Source organism: Curcuma longa, unplaced genomic scaffold, assembly GCF_044706935.1.
Source record: "Curcuma longa cultivar G26 ecotype Majalengka, Jawa Barat unplaced genomic scaffold, ITB_CL_G26_1.1 contig_27468, whole genome shotgun sequence".
Lineage (NCBI taxonomy): Eukaryota > Viridiplantae > Streptophyta > Magnoliopsida > Zingiberales > Zingiberaceae > Curcuma > Curcuma longa.
The window spans coordinates 3,784-13,778 of NW_027433428.1; the positions used below are offsets into that span (position 1 = coordinate 3,784).

At 37.0% G+C, this 9,995-nt stretch overlaps 1 long non-coding RNA gene across 1 annotated transcript; it reads left to right on the forward strand.

Moving 5' to 3' along the window:
* Positions 1 to 5,132: 5,132 nt before the first annotated feature.
* LOC141819042 (uncharacterized) lies at positions 5,133 to 7,582 on the forward strand. The gene is made up of 5 exons (XR_012601030.1): positions 5,133 to 5,345; positions 5,462 to 5,532; positions 5,639 to 5,715; positions 6,133 to 6,195; positions 7,238 to 7,582. It is a non-coding gene; the product is annotated as an uncharacterized LOC141819042 (long non-coding RNA).
* The last annotated feature ends 2,413 nt before the right edge of the window (positions 7,583 to 9,995 follow it).

Here is a 9,995-nt window from a genome sequence, read left to right on the forward strand (position 1 = left end):
CCATTTAAATTATAATTCAAGCTTAAAAATTATAATTCAAACTTAAAAATTTTAACTTAATCAATTTAAATTATAATTCAAACTTAAAATTTTTAATTTTTTTTATTTTTTAACAGGTCAGTGGGTTGGCCCGCCTAACCCGCGACCCGCTTTGAGTTGGGTTGGGTTGGAGATTTCTCAACTCGCCAAGTTGGTGGGTCGGTCCATCCCGCCCCGCCATATGATGAGTCCGCCATGGATTGACTCGTTTGACAGCTATATATGGGAGTGGACAAGGTGAAGAAGTTGCGACTTCAAACTCTAAAGGCTGAGTTTGAATCACTCTTTGTGAAGGAGAGTGAACATATCTCTGACTATTTTACAAGAGTTTGCTATTGTCAATCAAATGAAGAGACTTGGAGAAAACATGTTTGACATTCGAGTGATTGAAAAGGTATTATGCTCTCTTAGCACAAAGTTTAATCATGTTGTTGTTGCAATTGAAGAATCTAAAGATTTAGAGACCATGACCGTTGATGAATTAAATGGATCATAGGGGCTCATGAAGAAAGGATGAACTGTGGAAAGCAAAAACAATCAAAACATGTGTTACAAGCAAAGACTAACTTGAAGATCAATGAAGGAATTTATAAGAGAGGTCAAGGCCAAGGAGGAGATAGAGGCCAAGGACGAGGCAGAGACTGAGGTTCAGTATATGGCCATGGTCAAGGGAGAGATGAACATGTTGGGATCGTCCCAGTGCAATGCGCGTATTTACACATTTTACAAACGTACACAGTGGAAATAAATAAATAATTAAAACTAATTATTACACAACACATGCATGCATGGTAGGAAATTAAAATTTATAGAAAATTAAATAATTCTATGCGTACCTTTCTAATGACGTTTGAGCGGGATTGATATCAATCGAGCAATCTTTGTCGAAATTCCATTTCTACTGGTGATCCACGCCAAGCTCTCGTCTGGATGGCTTTAGAAGTCACGAGTCGTGCCATCATCTTCAGTACTAGCCGATGATCGATAACGATCGAATCGAGAGTAGCCTTATTCCAAAAATCATGTAATAATGTTTATCGTGATCATTTCGGGCTTTCTAACTATCACAAAAAATCGTATTCCCGATGTAATTATCGGTGGTCAACCATTAACCGCCATTAACGAACAAACAACCGGAACCTTTCTGATATTGATGAAACGTTCTCCGGAAAGTTCGTAAGTTTTCGCAAACGATAAATCTCAGCGACCACCCGGAACAACGTAACCTAGCTGTTAGCTAGAAACAATTTCCAGCATAGAAGGTGACCTACGTTGACCGATGTTGCGTTCATCTACATGGTCGAACAAAACGGGTTTCCTCCTCTCCCACACGACCGGAAAACACAAACAAACAACATCTTCTTCTCCTCTCCTCCTCTCCCACACGGATGAAGCTCAGGCTTCTTTGGCAAACGACGAGCTCCGACCAGCAGAAGAAATACATAGGCAGAACAGGGGTGAGGGATACTCTGCTGCGGCCGGCGACCCTCCTATTGTTTCTCGCGATTTTCACAATCGGAAGAAAAAGATCTGCGTGTGCGTTCGGGCTTCAGCGCTGAGCAGAGAAGATGAATAGATGCCTCAAACCAGTGATGGCGTAGTGGGCAGACCAGCGAGTGGTAGCTGGTCGGCGACGGCAACTCTTCACAAGAAGAAGAAGAACCACACCAAAACTCGCGATCATCTATTTTCTCTCGCACGACAAGCTCGTAGTTGGCCAGAGAGCACAGCACGGGGAGGCGCGGCGAGCTCGAGGTTGGCCGGAGGATGCAGCACCGGGAGGAACGCGACGTGGGCAAGCGGCGGCTTGACACAGGAGGAAGACATTGACGCCGCGACGTGGAGAAGAAGAACAGGGGCAGACGACGCGCGCTGAGGAAGAAGAAAAAGCTCACGATCGCTTGCCCTAGAGTTTTTGCCTTCTTAAGGCACGACGATCCCGTGGTTTTCGGCAGCACTCGCGTAATTTCTGGGAAGAAATCGCACGATTAGGGTAGATGTGAGGGGAGGTGTCATGGCAGGGGAGAAGGAACAGACACGATTCGATATTTTAGAGAAGCTACGAACCGGGATTAAATTGGGTTTGGGCTAAATCAGAATAGAAAATTAACCCCGATGAACCGGCTTCAGCCCATGTCACTATAGTGAACCAGATTCATTCTTGATTCACTTGGTTCAATAACCAAACGATTTTCAATTTGATCCAAATCAATTTTGTTCAATTCTTCTTCACAAGACAAAGCTTCTCATCACATCCGTTCCTGCCAAAATCTCTTCCATCATAAACCAAACCAAGTTGGTTTAATTTAGTTCAAAATCAAATCGTTTGATTCAATAACCAAACGACCTCTGATTTGAACGAAATTAGTTTCGTTCATTTCATCTTCATAAGATGAATTCCATCATTTATCCTTTGTCTGGTCCAACCAGATTTATTTCTCTTGTTATGATAATCCAATTCTTAAACTCGTTTTAAGTCATTCAGAGAACTTGTAGTGCATGTGACCAATAGGTTTCCGGTTATGTTGGCCGTCCATAATTAAGCATTAATTACATAATGATCATGAGTGGCACCTAATAGTACATTATGGTCCCCAATTGATCAAAAAATTAGCGATTGATTCTAGAACATTTCTAAATCCTTCAGTAGCTCTAATTAAACGTGCCTCGTTCCTTTCACCGTCTTATACCCGCTTGGTTCTGACATGATCTATGTGTCGGTCCCCACTAGGCTGACTATGTCACACCTAGCCCAAGCTGCTTTCTTGTCCCATGGATTCAAGTTACTTGTACATGTGTCCAAGAGTACCATACTCCTGACATGTAATGCTTTGGCCAAAGACTTTTAGTAACAATCTTGACAAGTGACCGCAGGGTATACGTCTCCTTTTTCAAGGAGTGGTGAATCCTCTATGAGCTATTCAAACACCTTCGTGCACTTCAACTTATACCCAATCATCTTGGGTCCACATCCTCGGAGATGCTTACTTAAGATGTGAAAGTATAAGCCTCCGTGACCAAGGTGACTTGAATACCGCAAGTCAAAGGCTTGCACTTAAGCTGCACTGAGATCTTCATTGACATGTGTATAGAATCATATGAAGTCTCAAGATAAGTCACTCCAATGAATTGGTTATCTTTAATCAGCATCCATGTTTAACTTTCAACATCCAATATTTCCTGTAGTGAGATCAGCTGCTTGGCTAACCAAGGAGTTTAAACGTGTTAGTCTTAACAGAATCGATGACGTCCATACTCATCAGTTCCTTGACTAGGGATAGTTTTAATATATTCATAATTGCACATGTAGAGATGCTCACTAGTTGTGATCCAATCACAAATTCTCTCATGCTATGAATCATATTGCGGACATTCAATATTTGAGTTTAAGATCCAATCAAACACATATGGAATGTGCACTCAAATAGTGAATTGTTATTTATCCAATAAATAGTATAATCGTAAGATGATTGCCTTAGGACACCTCTTAAATCTAATAGAACAACCTTCTCAGTAAAAGAAATTAAACATTTGCAAGAGGTCATGGAAGAGCAAGGGGAAGATGTAATTATGTGAGGTATGATGATAGAAAAAATAAATCTCAAATTGAATATTATTCTTGCCATAACTTTAGACATTATTCTTGGGAGTGTCATTCAAACAATGAAGATGAAGAGGCAAATATAATAGAGAACAAAGAAGATGATGTTGAGCAATCCTTATTTCTTACACTCAAGTAGGACTCTACTGGAAAAACAACACATGGTATCTTGATAATGGAGCGAGCAACCATATGATGGGTGATAAAAGTAAATTGTGGAACTTGATACAAACAAAAAAGGTTTTGTAAGCTTTGGAGATAATACAAAAGTCAAAATTGATGACAAAGGTATGATTCTCCTTGAAATAACAAATGGTGGCCATAAAATTCTTTGTAATATTTCTTATGTTTCAAAATTGACTAGTAATATCTTAAGTATTGGTCAACTTTTGAAAGGAAATTACAAAATTCATATAGAAGATTGTATACTTTAGTTACAATATCAAGATTCTAACCTTAATGCTAAAGTGTTTATGACTAAGAACATGATGTTCTGATTTGACTTAAAGAATTGTGAACCTATATGCTTGAAGACTTGTATACAAAATCCATCATGTATTTGGTATATGAGATTTGGTCATTTGAATTTTGGAGGACTCAAAGCTTTAAGAGATCATAAGATGGTGAAAGGGATTCCAAAGATTGATCACCCCAATCAATTATATGAAGCATGCTTACTTGGCAAGCATCCAAGAAAAAGTTTTTCAAAGCAATCTATTACCAGAGCAATCAAACCACTTCAACTTGTTAATGTTGATGTTTGTGGTCCTATCAAGCCTGAATCTCTTGGTAAAAGTTATTATTTTGTTCTCTTTATTGATGATTTTAGTAGGAAGATATGAGTTTATTTTTTGAAGCAAAAATCTAAGGCATTTGGTGCATTCAAAAGATTTAAAGATCTAGTTGAAAAAGAAAGTAGATATCAAATTTAAGCATTAAGAACTGATAGACATGGTGAATTTATATCTAATGAATTTAACAGTTTTTGTGGGTTGCATGGAATTTGTTGTCTTTTGATTGTTCCTAGATCACCCCAACAAATGAAGTTACTGAAAGGAAGTACAGAATAATACTTAATATGGCGAGGAGTATGCTAAAGTCTAAAGACATGCCTAAGGAGTTTTGGGCTGAAGCTGTGGCTTGTGCTATGTATTTTTCAAATCGATCTCCAACTAAGAGCTTGAAGAATGTGACACCTCAAGAAGCATAGAGTGGATGGAAGCCAACTGTGTAAAATACCGGAACTAAGGGGGTAAATGGTAAATAAAATTTGTCAAAATTTTAGGGGGTTAAACGGAGAATGATGAAGGTTAATTAAATTAACCCTATAGTTAATTGGTTTTAATTAAAAACATAACTCATTTGATAATGGGTTAGGGTTATTGGATGGGTTAAAGGCTTAATGGGTTTCATGGGTTTCAAACCCAACCCGTTAAGAAACCATAAAAACGCTACTGTAGCACCCTCAATCGCAAGTTTTGACCTTCTTCTCCTGACGCGCTCTCTGTTTTTCTCTTCTCCAACGCCACTGTGCTTCGTGCTCGCCGACGAGTAAGGGTAGCTGTCCGGAGTTGGAGGCGAGGCTGAGGAGAACGCCGGCGAGTGGAGTACGGATTAGGCAGCATCGGTGGCAGGTTCGATCGGTGGTGGCAGCGGCTTAAGGGGCATATCGCGCGGCGGATTGAGGAGAAGAGGAAGCTGATCGGTAAGTTGAGCTGAAATTTCTTGGTTCTATAGGGTTTAGAAGCTTAGATCTAAGGTTTTGACAGATTTCCAAGCTTGAATTCCTTTGGATTGTTGATGGATTTTCCTTCTTCACAGCTCAGTTGCTGTGATTCGATCGACTTGAGGTTTCATCTATGAAGAAGAAGAAGATCTGGAGGAAATAATCGGTAAGAGGGAAACTCTTCGATTTTGTGGTTTGATGTTGGATTGTTTCGGTTTCTTTGAATCCTTGAGTTGATTGTATTCCACATCTTGGAAATCCGATCAAATTAGTGAGCAAGGTGGCGTGGATTGGAGTGAAATCGAGGCTTGAATTGGGATTCTAGGGCATAAGGAATCAGAGAGTTGAGGTAAGTTATTTGAAGCTATCTTCTAATTATCTTGCTCTGATATGAGATTGGTGGAATTATGGAGTTGTTTGGTTTATGTTAAGAGGTGATGAGTAGGTTTTGTTTGATTGATTAGGATCTGTTCTAGTTGGAATATTTTGAGATTAGGTAGGTTTTTATGAAGATGATTGGGTGTTTAATGAATTGATTCTATTAGAATTTTGTTGGGATTACCATGGGTTTTGATTAATTGAATTGTGGTTAAGTTGTCTTTAAATGTGGGATTAGGTTAAACCAGATGGGTTGGATTAACCTAAGTGTTGGGTTAGGTTAAATTGGAGTTAAACTAAGTATGGATGTTTAAAAACCAAGTATGACTCTAGTACGATTCTATTAGTTTAATTGTTGTAATTAAGGATATTGTTTATCCTTTTGCAGGACCTTGACTTATTTGTGGTCCTGTATTTCTGGGGGTTCTTTGTTGGTAGACATCGGATTCAGGTGGGTACCCTGTACTTTGTCAATATAGGATTTTCTTCCCAGTGCATGAATTATTGTTGTTATGTTGTTTATCATGTTGATACCCATGTTGTTTGAGATAGTATCTAGTTGATATTTTTTGAAAATCATTGCTTGATACCTGCCGTTGACCTTATGATGATCTAGTGATACCATGTTTGATACTCTTGTTATCTGTATCATTCATTTTGTTGATACTCGTATGACTCGTTGCTTAATCATGTTGTATGATCTCTATTTGATCTATCCATGGTTAGAATAGTCTTAACTATGATATCATTGACATATGTTGATCTCTGTTGATTCCTGTTGAGCATGCTAATTAATTGTAGCTATTACATGTTGGGATGATCATCATACATCCATCCTAGTTGTAGATGTTGATGACAACATTGTTGGCTGTTCTTGTTGTTGGCTCTTACTTGACGCCGAGTTGAGGTGGCTCATGGGTGAGAGGTTGCACTATAGTTGGGTGCAACCAGGACTGACTATATTACCCTCCTGCTACACTGTCACTCCCCACTTATTTTTAGTGATCAGTTGTTGCAGTATGTCCTGTTTGGTGCCTCAGTTCACTAGCCTGATGGAGTGACTGGGGGTGACGAGTGCAGACAGTGACTTGCATTTGTTTGCGTTGATTGATGCATATTACATGCATTTGTTGATAGGTTATTACATAGTTATCTTATTCATATGGTTGTGGCTGTTGTACTTGTTTGCTATGATTATTGCACTGCGTGACATTTCATACATGATTATATGCTATGATTACTATACCTGTTGCACAGTCTTGATCTTTCTTTATCGTCTCAGTTGATATACCATGTATGATTACCTTGATACATGATACCCTGCTGATACTTGCTATCATGTACATGTTATTTATTCCGTCTATACATGTTTACCCTGGCTGGTATATCCTTGCTATTTCTTCTGATTATCTTTACATGCACTATTTTTTGTACCCACTGAGTATCTAATGCTCACTACCCAGACCCTGGGGTTTCTTTATTTTTCTCTCCAGGTAGCAGATAGATTTTCTTCGAGATTGGAGATGTTGCCTGGACTGTATCCATCTCACAACAGTAAGACTGGTATATGTTGTTGTCTGTATTGTATTTGTGTTGTTACAGGACTGTAGTTGTGGTGATGGACTTGTAGTTGTGGTTGTGTGCTTTGTTCGGATTTGATATTTTCGTTACGTAAAATTTTGGTTATGTTGGTTGGTATGCATGTGATAGTTGTTGTGTGGCCATGTAAACCTTATCTTGCATCTGTGTGTGTATCTGTGATGTTTGATGGACGTTTAGTCCATATTACGGCTACATGTGGCTTGTATATCTGTTTGTATTAAGGGAAATATCATTGTTACAGGGGAGATGCTGTCGAAATTTTTCGGACAGCCTCCCGGGACGTAACAAACTGTATCACATTTTTGAGTATTTGGATCCATTGCATTTGCACATATCCATGAACAAGAAAAATCTAAGTTAGATGATCAGAGTTAAAAACTCATTTTCATCGGATATGATGAAAATTCCAAGGGATATAGATTGTACAATCCACACAGAGGAAAATTTATGATTAGTAGAGATGTAGAATTTGATGAAAATGCATCGTGAGATTAGAGTGCCAAGGAATAAGGGTCTTATGATTTCTTTCCTTACTTTGATGTGGAACAAGAAGCCTAAGAGGAATCTACTCCACCAATAATTCCACATACACCTGAGTTATCAATCACACCAGGATCATCTTCAGAAGAAAAGACTCTAAAATATCAAAGCCTTGATGATATCTACAATGAGACTCATGCTATTGATGATATTTTGTTTACTTGTAGATGTTGAACCTTTAAGCTTTCAAGAAGCAAAAGAGGATAAGAAATGGAGAGAAGCCATGAATGAAGAAATTAAAGCCATTATGAAGAATGATACTTAGGAGTTAGTATTTCTTCCAAAAGACCATAAAACTATTGGAGTCAAATGGGTATACAAGACAAAGAGGAATGTCAATGGAGAAGTAGAAAGGTATAAAGCAAGACTTGTTACTAAAAGCTATAAACAAAAATAAGGTATTGATTATGATGAAGTATTTGTTCTGGTAGCTCGATTGGAGATAATTCACTTATTGAGATCTCTTGCTGTTCAAAATCATTGGAAGATTTATCAGTTGATGTTAAATCTAGAACCATTGACTTGATAATTCAAGAAAATGATTACCTGAGATGCACCCATGAGTATGCACTCTATATGAAAGAAGAAGGTCAGGATTTCTTACTTGTTTGCATTTATATGAATGACATTATTTTTATAGGAAATAATCAAAAAATGATTAAAGAATTCAGAATAATGATGAGTCATGAATTTAAGATGTCTGACATGGGACTCATGACTTATTTCTTGGGAATTCAAATTAAGCAAATGAAGGATGGAACTTTTATTTTTCAAGAAAGATATGCGAAGGAGGTTCTTAAGAAATTCAACATATTTAATTGTAAATCAGTTAATACCCCTAAATAATTTGGTGCACAACTATCCAAAGTGAAGCAAGGAGAAGAAAAGATTAATCCAACTTCTTTTAGAAGTCTTATTGGGAGCTTAAGATACTTGACTTGTACAAGACTTGATATCTTATTTGCAGTTGAAGTTGTGAGTTGATTTATGGAAAATCCAACTCAATCTCACATGTTAGTAGAGGATAATTCATTATATTAAAGTTAATATTGATTATAGTATTCTTTATTCATCTTCCAACAACTACAAGTTGATGAGTTATTGTGATAGTAATTTTACTAGAGATATTAATGATTTAAAAAGAACAATTGGTTTTATATTCTTTATGGGAAATAATGCAATTTCATGGAGTTCAAAAAAATAAGCTATTGTGACATTGTTCAGTTGTGAAGCTGAGTATCTTGCAGCTACTTTTTGTACTTGTTATGTTATATGGTTGAGAAGATTATTAAAGGAACTTCATGTCAAACAAGAAGATACTATGAAAATCATGATTGATAATAAGTCAGCTCAAAGTTTGGCAAAGAATCCAGTATTTCATGAATGCAGCAAACATATTAATACAAGATATCATTTTATTTGAGAATATATTGCAAAGAAAATGTTGAACTTGAGTATGTGATAACTATGGATCAAGTTGCTGATATTCTTACAAAACCACTCAAATTTGATGATTTTCAAAGATTGAGATTCATGCTTAAAGTAAAGAAGATTTAAGTTTAAGGGGTAATGTTAGAAGTTGAACTAAACTTGAATACATCCATAATAAATATTTGGAATACATAAACCAAGTGAAACATGAATCTTGTAATTCATGTATTTAGATAGAATAAGTTCATGTATCTAATTAATGATATGTGGTATAGAAATATTTATTGAATAGTATAAATACTCATGTAATGTGAAGTTGATAACAAGTCATTTTTTTATCAGATAAGTCTTTTGAAATACAAGTCATTACACTATATTATTCTTCTTCTCTTCCTAGTAAGTTTTTAAGAGCCTATTATCTTCCAACAAAGAAAAGAGTTGAAAAGTAATAACTCAGTGGAGCAGTGAAAAATGGCAACAAGTGTTCATTTATTTCATGTAGACATTGTAGCAAATGAGTATTATCAGTGGGAAAAAATAATAAAATGAGGGGTGACTAAGGAGCAAGCAAGTGAAGCAAGTTTAATTAATATGGGGCAGAGATAGAGAAGGTTGTCCATTGTTTTGCTTGTGTGCGCAAAGATGAAAGAGAACTCTCAACTGCTACTTCGAATTGTT